This window comes from Lissotriton helveticus, chromosome 2_1 (genome assembly GCF_964261635.1).
Source record: "Lissotriton helveticus chromosome 2_1, aLisHel1.1, whole genome shotgun sequence".
In the NCBI taxonomy this organism is placed as follows: Eukaryota; Metazoa; Chordata; class Amphibia; order Caudata; family Salamandridae; genus Lissotriton; species Lissotriton helveticus.
The window spans coordinates 878,883,527-878,901,300 of NC_136059.1; the positions used below are offsets into that span (position 1 = coordinate 878,883,527).

At 46.7% G+C, this 17,774-nt stretch overlaps 1 protein-coding gene across 1 annotated transcript in view; it reads right to left on the reverse strand.

Annotated features, from left to right (window-relative positions):
• Positions 1 to 17,774, reverse strand: part of FBN2 (fibrillin 2) — a 1,174,837-nt gene that overhangs the window by 810,139 nt on the left and 346,924 nt on the right. The gene's annotated exons all lie outside the window — the stretch shown is intronic.

A 17,774-nucleotide genomic window follows, 5' to 3' on the forward strand; every position in this document is an offset into this window, starting at 1 on the left:
TAGAGATTCCTGTTCACTAAAGTTTTATGTGACTGTTTATATTTAAATAAACAGTTCCATTGTAATGAAGGGTTGTCGTAAAACTATGGGGCATATTTACAAGCCCCTATTGCCACAGAAATGTCACTTTTAGTGAGGTTCCGGCGGCGATATTAGTGTGAAAGGGTGGGTAATGGGTGTTACGGTGGGTGTTCCACTGCAACTCCCATTGATTTTGATGCTGCCCCATATTTACAAGAGCAAATTGAATATGGGGAAGCGCCAAAGTTAAGACCAGGGAAATCCAGATCTGAAACAGGCGCAATGAGGAGAAATGCTACATTTCTCCTTGTTTTTGCTGTTTCCATGTGTGCTGCCCAGAATAGCAAAATACCCTTGATATTGTATGTGCATGAAGGTGTCCCTCCTGCACATAAAGAATCAATAAAAGAAAATTACATTGTACAACTTCTATGTGTGCTGATAAATTTAGCGCCAGTCCAGGGGGAAATGCAGGGCTGCACCATATTGTATTAAATATGGTGCAGCCCAGAGTTTCAGAAGTGGGGGAGCGTGGCATTAAGCCAAGGAGGCTAACACCACGCTTCGCCTCTTCTCTAGTAAATATGCCCCTAGGCTCCTAGTATATGAAAATGCACTGTTCCAGTCATAAGAAAGTGGTTAACTGGGGGTGGTTTGTTTGTTTTATACAGTGCTGATGACAGGTGGTTTTAAGACACAGTAACTTGACGTAGATGGGGGTGAAATAAATTATTTACTTATATTATCACAATGGTCTCCTGATGCTGGGTTCCCTCTCATGATCATTTTTAGCTGGAGTATGTAGCCTCCAGTATGGGAAAGTAGATCCTGAGCGTGAAAATGAACTCTCAAAGATTGTTCAGATAATTTCCAAGTAAATCTGAAAAAAGAAATCTATTTTAAAATGACTATCACGTTTTAGATATTGGGCTGCAGTGATACCATGAGAAATTCAATACAAGTCTCGATAAAAAATCGAACACTGGGGGCATATTAGTAAGAACCTCGTTAAAATTATCTCTGTTTTAGGGGCAGGAAACTGCAGCTAAAACTGTGATAATGGGTTTGCTAATATGCGTTATAGAATTCCAATAGAAGCCCAGGTTAGCTGTGCAGGACATCTATCCGGGGCTTCTATTGGAATTCTATAACGCATATTAGCAAGCCCATTATTGCAGTTTTAGCTGCAGTTTCCTGCTGCTAGAATGACGATAATTTTAACAAGTTTCTTGCTAATATGCCCCACAGTAACTCCTAAAACAGGCCAATCTTTTGCATTTGTTTTCGTAAGTGAGGATGTCACCCAGGAGTTTATCCACTGGTCCAAAAATAAGGTACATGACCGGAACGGAATTACTGTAAGTTTTATGCACCATTATTCTATCAGTATCAAAAGATTAGATAATTTTCCTATAAACATCCAGGCTGAATCTCCAAGTCTGTACACATGCTTTTGGGAAACAACTGAAGGTCTTCCTGTTTTCCCAGCCTGACTACTGATAAACTTGTACCTGTAAGCAAAGCATTTAGGGGCATATTACCAAGCAATAACGATAATTATCGCTATTGCTTGGTTAGAGACAAAAATTTACCGCTGAGCTGCGGCGATTTTTATCGCAGATAAACCTTGGTATTACCAAGGTTTATTGCAAATGTGATAAAAATCGGCGCAATGCATGAATATCGCTGAAAAGTCAGCGATATTCATGCATTACCGAGCTAATGCTCTTAGCCATGTTATCCACCTCCCATTGGATAACATGGCTAAGAACTGCTCAGGGCAGGTGTTAGCTTTTGGAGATAGCGCGAATATCTACAAAAGTTGGTAATAGGAGATAGCGATGTTAGCGACTTTTTCCAGTCGCTAACATCTTGGCACGCCCACTTTGCATGTCATTAGTGATAAATATCACTGACATGCAAAGTGGGGCCCAAGATGGTCGCTATCTCCTACTAGCTGTCGCTAACTGGTGTTTGCGATAGCTAGGTAATAGGGAGATAATTTTATCTCCGCTTTCTTGGCTTTTAAAGCCAAAAAAGCGGAGATAAACCCCCAGATTTTTAACACCTACAATGTGTCTTAATTGTTTTATTGGTTAATATTATCCAACATAATGTAGAGAAATTCTAAACAAATCAGTGACACACTCCAACAAAAACGTCCTTGAAAATATTTTGTTTTTGGGAAAGCTGGCAGGTAAAAGGGCACTCTTTACTTGTTTGTGAACTGCATATAAGTGAGAGCCTTTAATTTTGTGTCTGGAAGCATTTATTTCGCGCACGAGGCCCCACCGAAAACAATAGTTTGACATTAATTGTGCATGATGGGTCTACAGCATTTTTTGAAAATTGCAGGATGTTATGTAAACAGCCAGATACTGGCTGATGCTGCGATTGTACTTTTGCAGAGCACAACATTTGCCATTATAAACCATTCATTATGTCAACATTCAGATGTACTGTTGTTTTCAGGTCTCGCCTACAGATAGCTTTTACTCTCTGGTGAGAACTGTGGTTATCACACTAAACACACCCAAAAAACACAATGTCGCAGCGCTCATGGCAATAACACACACCGACACAGAGGTAAGCTTGTTGCTTCTTCCTTTATTCCCTGCCAGCCTCACACTGACTTACAGACTACTCACTTCCTGTGAAGCTTCTTCCTCTTCCTATTTCCTACTCGCCTGTCCTGTCTCGGACAGGGTCAGGCGGAACGATACGACATCTCCCCTGTTTTGCAAAGTCTCACTCCCTCTATATCTCTTCGACCAGACGTCGAGGTTTTCTTATTAGACGTTGTGGACGTTCCTTGTATCTTGGTGCTGGACTGTGGTGATTTGTGATTTCCACCATTCGCATGGGACTGTGGTGGCTCTGGTCACTGCTGTCACTCTGGTTGGAGGAGTCACCTGAGAGTTGATTCGACGAGATCTCGTGTCGGCTGCGCCGGTTAAATTTTTTGAAGTGTGAGATGTTTCTCGTTATTTGCTTGTGGTCAGCTTTGGCTGTGACCATGGTTCCTTTCCTCTTAGTGACTTGCATGGGAGTGTCGAGATATCGACTGTCTGCCTTGGCTCGTCGATCACCTCGCACTATCACCCAGTCTCCTTCTTGTATGTCAGAGTCCTTGGCGTGTCTACGTTGGTCGGCGTATGTCTTCATTCTGTGCTTTTTGTTGTGATCTATTTCCACGAGGGTGTTATGATCAACCGTGACGTTTCGTTGTTGAGGAGTCGCATTCAGCATGGGTAGTCGTGTTCGAGGCGCCCTTCCTAGCATCACAGTGGCTGGGCACTGGTCGGTGGTGTTGTGCGGCGTGTTTCGATATGCTCTTAGTACTTCGTTCAGTGTCTGTTGGATGTCTCGGTGAGTTAATTCTGCTTGCTGGATTGCCCTCTTTAGTGTCCCCATGAATCGCTCCACCATGCCATTTGCCTGTGGCCACAGTGGAGTGATTTTCTGGTGTTTGAAGTTAAGATGGGTTGCAAAGTTTGTAAATTCGTGGCCGTTGAAGGGAGGCCCGTTGTCTGTCTTTACTCGCAGTGGGATGCCCCATGCTGCAAATATCTCATCGAGCACTGGAATCACTGTCGTTGCTCGGGTAGATGATATTAGTTGTGCGAATGGGAATCGGGAGTATTCATCCATGGCAACAATGATGTACTGTCCTGATTGTAGTGGTCCGAAGAAGTCGACCGCAATTTGTTGCCATACTCCTTCCGGTAGCTCTGACATTTATAACGGTGCCGGCGGTTCTTCCCGGCTGACCACTTGGCATGTGACGCAGTCTTTCAGAGTTGTCTCTACCATGTGATCAAGGGTGGGGAACCAGACTCGTTCTCTCAGAGCTTTCTTGGTTGCATTGATGCCTCTGTGGCCTTCATGTGCCAGGTTGATGACTCCTTGGCGTAGTTTAAACGGAATCACGATTCTCCCCCCTCTTAAAAGGAGACCATTGTCACTGATGGAGAGTTCATCACGGACGCGTTGAAAGGCGGCCAGATCTTGTCGAAGTTGAGCTGAGTCTTGAGACGACTGTTTCGTGTCCCTCCATGAGTTTGTGCGGATACGGGTCATCACGGCCTGCACGAGGGGGTCAAGTGCAGATGCCTCCTGAATGGCTTCAACTGGAACTGTGGGAGGACATGCTGCGTCAACGACAAAGTGGAGATATTCGTCAGCCACAGAGAGTGCAGTTCGGGCGCCAGCCAGTGGATGTCTTGACATGAAGTCGGCTGGATTTTCAGCTTTTCCAGGTTTGTGGACTATAGAGAAGACGTAGTCTTGTAGGCGCAGGCCCCACCTTTCAATGCGTGGTGGCATTTTCGCATTGGGGTTTCCAAATATTGTGATAAGTGCCTGATGGTCCGTGATGATCGTAAAATGTTTGCCATAGACAAAAAGATGGAAGTGTTCGCACGCCCACACCACAGCTAGGCTTTCCTTCTCCGGCTGGGAATATGCTTTTTCGGGATCCGTGAGACTGCGGCTTGCGTAGGCGATGATGTGTCGCTGGTCTGAGTCTTCGCGGTATTGGGCTAGAATGGCACCCAGGCCCACCGGACTGGCGTCTACCGTGATTTCAGTCTTCTTTTTCGTGTCAAAGTACGCCAAGTTGATGGCTGACCCCACAGCTTGTTTGATCATGGAGAATGCTTGCTGACATGCGTCCGTCCATTCGAATGGCTGACCTTGGCGAGTGAGTTCCCGCAACGGGTAGCTAATCGTGGCGTAGTCGCGGATGTAGCGTGCGCAATAGCTTGCCATGCCAAGGAAGGAGCGTAGGTCAGTCACGTCTCGGGGCTTCGGAGTGTTAGCCAGGGCCGCTACTTTTTCCGGGTCTGGTCTCATGCCCTCCTTTGAGAATATGTGTCCATAAAACTTTAGAGTGTCTTTGTGGAATTCACACTTGCTGGCATTAAGTGTTAGGTTTGCGGTCATTAATGCATGGCAGACTCTGTCAAGGGCAGTGTCGTGTTCTGTTTGGTCTTTCCCAAATACCAGCAGGTCATCACTGTAGTTGAAGGCATTTGGGATGCCTTGTATGACTCGCCTGATGGCTTCCTGGAAGATCTCGACCGCCGAGGAAATGCCAAAGTTCAGGCGTTTGTAGCGGAACAGGCCTTGATGCGTGGTGAAAGTCGTGATGTATCTCGACCTGTCGTGGAGCTCCAACTGGTGGTAACCCTTATTTAGGTCGAGTTTGGAGAATACTGTGGCGCCGTTGAGTTTGGTAATCATGTCGCTGATGTGCGGCCCAGGATGGCGTTCCCGCTCGATGGCGGTGTTGGGTGCGCGCATGTCGACACACAGCCTGACTTTGTTGTCTTGCCCCTTTTTGGGGACCACCACGACTGGCGATACCCATGGGGTGGGTCCTGTCGTGCGCTCTATGATGTCTGTTCGGAGGAGATCTTGGAGCTCGTCGTCGACGGCTTGTTGCAGGTGGAACGGCACCTTCCTATGGTGTTGAGCAATGGGTGTCACGTTTTCGTTGATGTGGAGTTTTACCTTGAAGTGATTAAGCTTCCCGAGTCCTTTGAATAGGTTGGGGAATTTCGCAACAATGTCGGGAGCGTCCTCCGTCATGTAGAGGAGTTCTACGAGTTTGAGTCTTTCCGCTGTGGGTAGACTGAGTAGACAGTCTGCCAGATCTGGTCCTTCTACTACATGGATGTAGGCATCGATTGTCCTGTTCTTGAACGTGAGAGTGGTGCGGAAACGGCCTAGGCAGGGTAATGGCTTGCGTGACATCCACGTGAATATGCGGACAGCTGCAGGTTCCAATTTGGGTTTGTGCTTCATAGTTTGATGTTCTAGGGCACAGATGTAGTTTAGAGAGGCTCCAGAGTCCAGGACAAATTTGGCTGGATGGTCTCCTATCAGGATGTCGAGTTTTGGATATCGCTTCAGTCGGTCCGGGTCTGCTACCATACATATGTACTCGTCACGGTCCGAGTCTGCTACCATACATATGTACTCATCACTGTCTTGTGATGTGGGGGTGCGTGATGGTGATTCACTGGAGGTGTCTCTGCGTGACCGATAGGATTCTGTCGCTTGACGCCTGGTGCGGTGACCACTTCCGGAGCGACCTCTTGATTGGTATGAGTAGGCTGACTGGGTGCTGGAGTTTGATGAGCTAGATGAACATCTTCCCCTCTCTTTTATGGCTCGGGCGTGATGACGTGCCTCATGTCCTTTGGCCGACGATCTGTGACTTGGTTGTTTAGCTTGACATGCAATCTCAAAATGGTTGTCTCTCCCACAACGGTGACATCGTTGCCCGATTGCTGGGCATTGTCCTGAGTGCGGGTAGTCCTGTCCACATCTGTAGCAGGTGGGTGTAGACTTTGCGGACCTCGTGTGTCGCGAGCTCCGTCTTGGAGACGTCTTCCGAGTGGTGTGGGACCTGTGAGATTTGGGTGTGTACTTAGTAGTCTTAGAGGACCTGTGTGCCTGAATTCGCAGAGCGTGGTCCTTGTGATCAGATGATTTCTGTGTCCCCATCCGCTTCGCGTAGTCCTCCGCTTGATCATTGATTCTTGTTAGTTCTTCAATTTCTTCCAGTGTATACGGCTTTTTTAGGAGTCTCCGGCGTAAGGTTTCAGATTGGCATCCATCAATGATGCGGAGTCTCAGAGCATCTTCCGTTTTGAAGTTGTCGAAATCGCAATATCGTGCCAGTCTTCTTATGCGCATGATGAAGTCGCTCATGCATTCATCTTTCTCCTGCGTGGCTAGGTTGAACGTATGACGCTCATAATCTATGTTGCGTTTGTGGAGAAAACGTCTATCAAGGGCAGCTTTTGTTTCTTCATAGGTAGCCGTTGCTGCGTTGGGCAGTTCTTTGATAATTTGCGCAATGTCTGGGCCAACCAGGTTTCTTAGAGCCACGAGTTTTTGCTTAGTGTCTTGCACTAGGGATCCTACCATGTAATCTTCAAAATCTTCACTCCAGGTTTTCCACGATGGGCCCATACTGTTGCCCGGCGTTAGTGGTAGTGGCTGTGGTTGGCGCATGAATGAAGCTCCGATGGGATTATTTGCCATTGTGGGCACGTTGGTTGGGGAAGCTGGGCCTCTTGTACTTGGAACTGGGCTTCCTGAACTTGTTGTGTCTGATGTACTTGGAGCTGTGTTTGCAGTGCCTGAGGAGCTGTCAGGAGCCTGATCTGACATCTGCAACTAATTGACTCTGAATGGCTGGATGAAGCGTTGTCCAGGCTTTATTAATGTATTGCTGGCTTCACAACAGTTCCTTATTTATGTTATTGGGCTCTTGTAGCTTTAGGTGTCTTGGCTGCCTTTTATTCTTAGCAGAGTCCTTGACCACGAGTGGAGCCTGACTTTAAGATGGCCGCCATGGAGGGTGTGTGGGTTTGTTTACACGCGGGCGCCTGACCCTAAAATGGCCGCCGCGCGGGACATTTTGCCTCGTGTATTTCTCTGGCGCCTGCTCTTCAGGTAGATGGCGCGCGTGAGGGAAACGGCGGGGTTTGGACTCACCCTCGCTCCTCACTCTGCACCCGGTTCTGGCCCCTCGCTCCTCACCACGTGCCTGGGACCGGGCACTGTTCTCCGGTGCTATGCGGGCCCGACTGCTTGCTTCTGGGGGCACGTGGTGGCTGCGTTCTGGCATACGCGCCTCTCTCTCCTTGGGCAGCGGTTCTCCTTGGGCAGCGGTCGTGGGCGCTTGGGGTGCCGTTCTGGCACACACACTCGGGCTTCCTCGGCAGCAGTTTGGCGCTTCGTGGCTTTGGCGGTTTTTCGATTTCCGCTGCAGGGTTCGGTGGTCGGCCACGTTGGGTGGCTGAGCGATGTGCTGCTTGTGGGCTTCACAGAAATCCCACCCTCGTCGCCATTGTCGCAGCGCTCATGGCAATAACACACACCGACACGGAGGTAAGCTTGTTGCTTCTTCCTTTATTCCCTGCCAGCCTCACACTGGCTTACAGACTACTCACTTCCTGTGAAGCTTCTTCCTCTTCCTATTTCCTACTCGCCTGTCCTGTCTCGGACAGGGTCAGGCGGAACGATACGACACACAACACACCACATACACATTCACACAAATGCATAGGCAGAAATGGGATTCGGACTGGTCTCTTCAGCTATTAGGGAATGTTTTTCCGCACGATTTAGACACTGGCTCTCGGGGCAGTCTATTGGTGCTGGTATTAGCTATGGTATTTCCCGGAAAAAATATTAAAAAAATAGCAATTCTACCCTGCTCATCTTTGTTCTCCCTTGCTTTTCCACTTGTCCCTATATCGATCCAGTGCTTTCCCTCCCATCCCAATCCTGCTTTGCTTTTGTTTTGTTTTTTCTAAAGGGCTGCAAAGTGATACTGTGCTGCTCACTTAGGGGGTGATTTACCATTTTTTCACATAGCGCGCCGCAGCAGCTGCAAATGCTGCACTGCATGAAAAGGAGAGAGTGGAGAGCGCCCAATTTACTGAAATAAGACACTCTCCTCCCCTCCGCTTGCACCAGCCCTGAAATCAGCTGCCATGTGCCACTCGGACACATTTCGCCATGGTGCAAGGGTGTCTCCATGAGTCTAGAATAGGTTTTGTACTGGGAGGGAACCCTTCCAGTACAGCATACTATGCTTAGATTAACTTGAAGCCTTTTTCCACTTTGTGTGGACTGTCCAGTGCAGCAGTGACCAAAGGTACTCTAAAACTGAATTGTGAGTGTGGACATCTCACAAAAAGTGAAGGACTGGCCTCACACACCACCAGGTGTCATGCTTCATCATCGTCAGTCCTCGCCCTCTAGAAACTCAGTTTGGTAGAGGGCGGGCCTTCACCTGATGACAGGAAGGCACTTCTAAACTAAGTGGGGGCCCGTGAAAAGTGAGTGATGTAAAAACCATTACAATTACCAAATAACGTTTAATAGGACGGGTAGCTATGTGGTATTAAGAAGGTGGACGGTGAGATGGGGAAATGTATTGTCCCCTCACCGTAGTGAAGGTGGTCAACATGTTTCTGCCATTTGGCCTAGGTGGGTCCATGGCATTCATCAGGGCCAATGAGAGGGACTCCGTTCTTACCAATTTTGTGGTGAGAAGGTACCACTTGGTGGGATGACCTTTGTCAGACTCCACCGGAGAGAAGGGCTCGCATTAAGCCCTAGGAACATACCCTACATGCCCCATCAGAGGAGAATGGAGGGGAGTCCCCTGTTGTCAGACTTGCCTCAAGGTGTGTTCGCCTCAAGGTGTGGTCCCTAATGGGGGGAGGACAGAAGAATACACCTACTCCAACACTTACTCCAACCATTTACAACTCTGTAAGAACAGAGCCCCTCTCATTGGTCCTGATGAATGCCACAGACCCACCTGGGCCAAACGGCAGAAACATGTTGACCACCTTGTTACTTGCCGTTAAGTTAAAATCCTAACATAGAACAGTGAGCTATTAACTGTCATGCAAGAGCTGCATGCAAACTGCAAGGTATAGGTTAGATTAATGGTTTTCCCCAGTCTTTGATTATCCTAATGTTGCAAAAAAGGGTAAATTTGGTTAGAAATCAATTCTGATTTTTATTAAAGAGAACCCCCAACCATGGAATTATGTTTTAAATTCTGAGTTTCACTCCTACACCTTATAGTCCTTTGTCTTATGTAACATTTCCTACACAGTTATTTACACACATATGGTTGATTGTCTCTGTGTACCATGTGTGATGTAAAGTGTTCTGACACCCTACACTTGTATTAGTGGTGCAGTAAACTTTCTGATACTTTATTATTTTGACATTTTTACACATGCTAACAGTCTCTTCAAAGATTTTTCCTTATTAGTACCAGCGGAACATACAACTGCAGGAGTGAAAAAGGTGACCAGTTAACCTGTGCAAAGAGCCTCCACTTCACAGCAGCACAGTCAACTTTTTTAGTAACTTTTGATCTGTTTAAGCTATAAACAATTTATTAGTTGAAATCCTCAGATTATGCAGCAGATGATGTATTATGTGGCAAGTACATAATTATGTGGAAAACATTTGCAAACTAGGATATTTTGCCATTCATGTTTGAACTGTTCTTGTGGAAAAAGGGAGGAGAAGTGCTGATGACAAACTCCATGGCTGGTAGAGAAATGGCTTGCGATTCCACTTTTAAGGATATTTGGGGCATTCTGTGATTGGAAACGTATCCCACTTTGTGAGTGTGTTTTAATGTCAATAACTCATATTAAACCTTAAATAAACATGTGTATTCATTGGTTAAATTAAATAACGTAATAAGGTGTAACCGGTTAGTGAAATGGTAAACAAATACTAAAAATTGGGATATTTTGCTCTTTCTGCCACACCTCAGACTCCGCCCACTGACCCAATCCATGGGTTATCCTGCCCTCTGATTCTCCGTCCACAGTTCCCCTACTTTTTTCCCCCCACTTCAACCACTGCACTATAGCACAGAAAAAAGTGTACTTAGAAGAGGACACTTTCGTGACAAAGTCGCAGGACGAAAGGATGACACAAAATCCTATCTGACCTTAATGCGTCCTTTCTTGGCGGTGGTAGAAGGCCAACTGAAATCTTTGTTGACTGAGGCGCAAGACCTCAAGGCAAGAACAAGAGCGGAGAACGCTGAAAGGCACTCACCACTCATGTTGTAATAATGTTCACTTCCTGGGCTTCCCTGAGGGGCGCGGATGTCCCCACCATCGCTAACCATACTGGGTAAACAAACAGGCCTTTAGCAATTTGCGAAAAATAAATCTACCAGCCTCACTTCCCAGCTCAAAGGGAGGAGCTTCAAACTGCTAGGCTGTCTGCTACTGGAAAGATCTACTCCAACCCTTTACAACTCTGAAATTGGGAATACAGAGTTTCAAGCTAACACAGTTTCTTGAAGGCGTTCTTGGAACTTATTGCAAAAACACTACTGAATAGAAACTATAGGGGTTATATGGTGTTAAGCTGTGCAGCCTGCCATTCTCTAGAGGGCAGATATCACAACCACCATCATTCATAATTAAAGATCTCCACAGAGATCACTGTGCCTTCAGTGGAGCTGCAGCTTTTGGGAGCCTCTTCATCTGAAACACTGTCCTGTAGCAGCACAGTGAAACGGGGCCGGGGCAGCCAAAGAGACTCTGTCAGCCATTGCCTCCTGATCAGCTTAGTACTGACCCGATCAGCCACGGTGTCCCCTAGGATACTGTCCATCAATTTTCAAATGTCTGTCTCAGGCTGAGACCTTACGGTAGGACACCCTCTAGACCTTGCCTCCGCCCTCGGGATGAAGTGGTCAGAGTCACAGAACACTGAGCCATCTATGGCAGGCCTCCTCTGTATCGCTTCTGTAGGAAAATACCTCTAAAGTTGTGATTGCTTGGTTTAGTGAGGGACTGGGATGAATGATGTTTCATTGAGGGGGGACAAGTGGAGTGATATAAGCATTTCCCTGAAAAATAAAATAAATGAATGTGTCCTTGGGACATTCTGTAGAGTAAAAATCAATCACACACAGGCCTGCAAGTCTCGTCCAATTAAAAAACCACTTCAGGTGCAAGTCCAAACAAAGTCCATTCCATATACGTGTTTCCTACCACTCATCAGCTTCATTCTGGAGATAACACACATACATGCAAATACACAGATGGCAGAGATATTTTCTGATTTATAAATAATGTATGTCAACATCATGAGCAATTTGGACTGACATTAAAAACAAAGCAGTTTGCAAAACCGTATTATTCTGTGCTTGACAGAACTAGGCTTAACCCACCTGACTCCATTTTAAAATCCTAATGCAGTCATGATGTGTGTGTTTTCATTTTCCCCTCTTATTGCATATAGTAAAAACATAGAGAATGCATTGAATGATGGAGAATGCTGAAGCATTCACCAGCTCCAGAGGAAAACCCCAGGACCCAAAACCGGACCCCACCCTAGCAGCCTACAGGGGAAACATCCGGTGCTCTCTATGGCCAGTCCGACCCTGGTGCCAAGGCTAAGGGTGGAGAGGAAATAGGCAATCGCTATTTGGGCCAGAACCATGTAACCTCATCCACTAGAAGAACCTCTGGGGTTCTAGACAACCTCCCTCACTTGCAGGTAAGAAGGACACTTTTACTCCTTCTCTTTATTTTGCCCTAACCCAGGACTGACTGTTTGAAAATACTGCATAAGGTAATACTTGTTCCTCTGTGATTTCTGGTAACACTCACTGGTCTATTTGGACTCTGACCATGTTAGTTCTGTGTTCTATTGTTGCTTGCTTAAGTCAATCCTCTCTTTGCAGCCTCTATTTTTGCCCTCTTTATCCTCCGCCCTGCATCCCCTTTTCCCCTCTCATCCCACACTGGCGCATCAGCACCCCTCCACTTTCTGGAGTTGCTCCACTTTGCTTGAGTTGCCTTCTCTCTTTGCAGCCTCTGTTTTTCCCCTCTGCTTTCTCTGCCCCCTTTGTTCAGTTCTCGGAAGCCGCTGCTGACTGCTTGAGTCTGATTATCAGTCCTATAGATGTGTACTCTTTAGCCAATAATCAAAGTGCAATTTTAGAGCTATATGCCATTATGATTGATGACAAACTGTGTCTGTGTTAATCATAAAAGATGGGAATTTTGTGCAACTTGGCTTGTCATTAACCAAACTTTACTACTGCTAGACCCAGTTTTCCCTGCCTGCTCCTTCTCCCCTTCCATTTCCTTCTTCATACCTGCTCTCCTATACAAAGCTTGTGGATTAGAGGCTGAACACACCCCTCCTCAATGTGTACTAATTTGGTGGTTGCTGAGCTACCACTTAGCTGGGCCTGCAGGTGAGACTAAGGGCCTGATTCATGTATTGGCGGTAAGCATACTCTGTTGCAACGGCGACGGAGTCTGAGTACCGCCAATGTAATGCTCTGCACTCTGAATGTAGATGCGGGTGGACCATAGTTTGACAAAGTTGAAAGCTACTCCGTTTCCGCCATGGCCAAACTTCTCTGATGGCCTGACGGAGAAATGGCTATATGTCTACCAGCCCAATTTAGATGGGCAGATATATAGGTGTTTCTTACCGCCAAGTCACCGCCAAGAAAACTCACAATTAGAGACAGTAAAAACATAAAGATGTCCCCCTCTTAAGGGGAGATGACTCCCATCGTAATGGGGGCACTGGTTTTAGTTATTTTCAAATGGAAATTCCCACTCTTTCTGAAAATAAAAAACACATACGTTTGACAGACAGCGAGACCATGTTGATGGAGTCGTGCTTCAAACTATAAAAAGCATTGACAAGAACCCCTGTGACAATGGTTCCTGCGAATGCTTCAGAAATAACCACTCGCCTTGGCATTCACTTCTAAATTTTGGCAGGTGGTTACTCTGTAAGGGTGACAGAGTAATTTACTCCATCACCCTGACAAAGTAAACTCCATCCACCAAAAAATAAATCACCACCTTCAAAGCTGAGAGAGGATCAAGTGACTTCACCACCTTCCCTACAAGCCCTTCCTGCAGGGTGTCTTAGCCCGGGCAGAGTGGATAAGGACAGTTGCCTGTTTGGGCCTCTTCGGGTAGGGAAAGGCTCAGGGCAAAAAATGCTGCCTGTTTCACAATGTTATGTTATGTTATGAAAATGTATTCAGAGCACAGCTGCTCCAGCGAAGGAGCGTCCTGGCGCTTGACAATGTAACCAACACAACACAACTAGAAGGCAGCAGGCTAAAAGAAAACAGGCTCAAGGGAATAAAAAAGTTTTTATGGCCCTACGAAATGAAAAGAGATTGTCAGAAGCTCGTATCTTTAAAGGAAGAGAGTTCCACAGGACCGCAGCCCGAACTCGGAATGAGCGGCCTCCAGCTCGGCTAAGTTTAAACCGAGGGACCACTACTAGATCCTGACCTAAAGATCTCAAAGAGCGGGTAGGAACGTAAGGCGTTAAAAGATTCATAAGAATCGGGGCAGAAGAGCCTTTAAGGATTTTATAGGACATGCAGAGGACTTTGAATTGAATCCTCTGCTTAACTGGAAGCCAGTGGAGAGAGCGTAGAGTGTTAGCAACGGAGCAAAACCTGGGCAGACCCACCGCAGCTCTGGCTGCCGCGTTCTGGACATGCTGCAAACGAGTAGTTTCTGCTTGGTTCACCCCTACCAAGAGAGAGCTAGCGTAGTCGAGCCGAGAGATTACCGTTGCCTGCAGCACCAGTTGCCTGGTAGAGGCGTCAAAAAATTTCAATGCTGGTCTTAAACCTCGCAGAATGCCAAAGCAGCTGGCGGCAATCCTCTTGGTATGGGAGACAAAACTAAGGGCGGGATCTAGCCACACTCCAAGATTTTTTGTCTCCATTACCGGAGTCGGGGTAGGCCCCAGTTCCGGAGGCCACCATATGTCGCCCCAAAGTTCCGATTTCTTGCCGATGATCATTATCTCGGTTTTGTTTTGCGTTCAGCTGGAGATAGTTGGAATTCATCCAGCTGGCAAGTGACCTCAGCCCGTTCTGAAACCTAGGGGCATCCAAATCAGAGTCCCCGCTAAGCGTGACCGCCAGCTGAGTGTCGTCAGCATATGAGACCATAGTCAAGCCCCATTGCTTGACGACATCAGCCAGCGGCCTCACGTACAGATTGAATAACGTGGGGCTCAGCGAGGATCCCTGAGGGACCCCCTGGTCCAGCGAATGGGATTTGGACTGATGGGGTGGAACAGCTACGCAAAAAGATCGATCGGCAAGAAAAGAACGGAACCACTGGAGGGCAGTCCCTGAAATACCAACTTCTTCCAAGCGCTGGAGGAGGATTTTGTGAGAGACGGTGTCAAAGGCGGCGCTAAGATCTAATAAAACAAGCGCCGCCGTTTGACCCGAATCCAACACCATGCGCAGATGTTCCACCATGAAAAGAAGGGCTGTCTCCGTGCTATGGTCAGCACGGAAACCATTCTGCGTAGGGTCTAAGATGTTTGCCCGCAGAAGATGATCAGAAAGGACTCTATTCACGTGTGCCTCCATAACTTTCGTCGGCCATGGGAGGAGCGATATCGGACGGTGGTTCTCTGGTTTGAGAGGGTCTAAGCCAGGCTTCTTCAGAATAGGCGTGATTACCGCATGCTTCCAACTGGCAGGCACCATGCCAGTAGAAAGCGAGAGGTTAATCAGCGAACGCACCGGTAAAAAGTCAAAAGACGACGGGTCCCTGAAAAGGGACGGTCTTAATGGATCGGCCGGAGAGCCGGACTTAGTATGTTGGGCCAATTGTTTAAAAACCTCAGGCGATAAACAAGGGAAGGTATGCAATACCATATGTTCCTCGGGCCTAAGGGACGGTCCGGAGTCCAGTATGGAAATAGGAAAGGAACGACGGATGCCTTGGACCTTCTCAAGAAAGAAGTATGCCAGTGCCTCACAATGTGCAATCGATCCAGAGTCTTTGACAGGGGCCTTTTTTGCCATTAAATCCTTAAGAGCCTTAAAGATAGATTTGGATGGGTTAGAGCTGTTGCGGAACTCGAGAGAATAAAATGCCGCACGCGCTCTGCAGACCGCGCGATGATAAGATTTAATAGTGGCAAGATATGACACTTTTTTACTGGTGTCATAAGCTTTCCGCCACTCTCTTTCAGCGCGTCTGCACGCACTCTTTAATGTACGTAAAGATCCATCGTACCAGGGGCTAGGATCCCTTGCGCTACATTTGCTCAGGGTCACCGGAATAATAGAATCCAGGGCCCGGGTAATCCACTCACAAAAAAGGTTGTAGCCCAGTTCCACGTTGTCAAACGGGCCAAGTGGGTCCTCCGACAGGGTTCGATACAAGTCCTCTAATCTAAGTTTGTTCCAGTGTCGTCTCGGGACGACTCTGGCCATAGGTTTAGAGGGGGGCTCAAACAGAGGGCACTGGATCCTGACCAGATAATGGTCAGTCCAGGCGAGCGGGGTAGAAGTTAAAACCCTAGCCTCTGTGAGATTGGTGAAAAAAGGGTCCAAGGTATGCCCTCCCACGTGAGTGGGGTAGGTAACCCGTTGAGACAATTGAAAGGCTTCCAGATCCGCCAAAGTACTACTAACAGCAGGGGTGGACAAACTCTCAAAATGGAGATTCAAATCCCCCAAGATGGAGAAGTTAGCACAGCCTACGGCCAGCATACCTATAGCATCAGGGAGAGCCTCCCTGAACGCCGCGTCACTACCCGGAGGACGGTAGATTAACATGCCGGAGAAGGAAAACTGGGGACTGATAGAAATCCGGAAAGAAGCACTTTCAAAGCCCGCAATTTTTAAACCTCTCCAGTCACAGGGATAGCATTATCTGACAGCAAGCGCTATTCCCCCGCCTCTAGAAGGGCGATTAAGCGTATATACCGAGTATTCCGGCGGAAAAGCCAAGTTAAGGATAGCTGTATCAGCCTCCTGCAGCCATGTCTCGGTGATACAAAAGATATCGGGGGACTACAATCTTAGCACACTCTCCAGGAAATGACCTCAAATTCAGCAATGCACACAAACCCACAACAAACAACACCCCTCTCTCTCCCTCTCTCTCAACAAACAAGGTCACTCCACCCACCACTCACTCAGTAAACACTATTCACTCATATAGCACACTTCTACATACTCTTCTACCCCTACATCCACACACTCCTACACAATCTACAACTTTGTACTACAAAATATCACAAACACATGTTTAAGTCTACCAATAACCTACAATGCACATATCCTAAATCTCAGAAACCGTCACACTTTCCAAACAAAATCCTCCCACTACTTACTGTCTACTTGAATATTGCCCATGGCAACCTACTCAACCCTTTCTTCAACCCTCTGTCATACTGATTCACCACACAACCCTTCTCTTCCTTGTGACACAAAAGTAATGACAATCACTTTTCAACACTCCCCTCTACCAATAAGACTAAATCTACAACCATCACTCCAAACCCCTCCTTATCCACTCTCACTTTCCACAGAAACTCTCCTCTCATACCCATTCTCACCCCATCCTTCAACATTCACAACTCACCAGTCCTTCACGTTTTAATTCTTCCTCTCAACTCACTACCAAAATGACCGAAAATACTATTCCAACAAACCAAAATAGATCAGAAACACACCATTTATCAGAAAAAATACATACATGCATCACTCTGCTCTGAATACCACTCAATCAAATTTGTCTTAAGTTTGTCTTGTTCAAACAACAAAAACAAAAAACCACTCAATCCACAAATGCACAACAACACTTACTCAAACATCTACTGCAGAATTCAGAGCCATGAAGCATGACTCTCATGCTCCACCCCACCACCCCTCATTCATAAGCTATTCACCTTCAACTTACGCAAAAGGAAGCAACCCCACAACACTATTCATAATCTCACATCCCCTTGTCTATGGCACAACAAGCCTACTTTGCTAACACAACTCCGCAGCCAATCCCCTTAATTTCAACAGGCTCACCACCACTCACACACACCATAAAACATTTATTCTAAGCCGTTTGGAGTTTGGAGGAAGAAAATAAAAAACAAATATAACACTTTCTTTGTCATGCAACAGACAAAATATCACCAATAGCACACCACCTACAACTCAAGCTGACAATACTCACTTTCCGGCAGGACACAATCACTCTACCAAAAAAACAAGTAACACATATTAGATCTAGTGACAGACACAGAACCTGACTTACTTTATATAACTGAATCATGGTAGGGGAACACATGGCATAAGTACTGCATGAAGCAGTTCTATCAGCCTTTTAAACCATGACACAAAATATCAGAGGCAAAAGAGGAGGTGT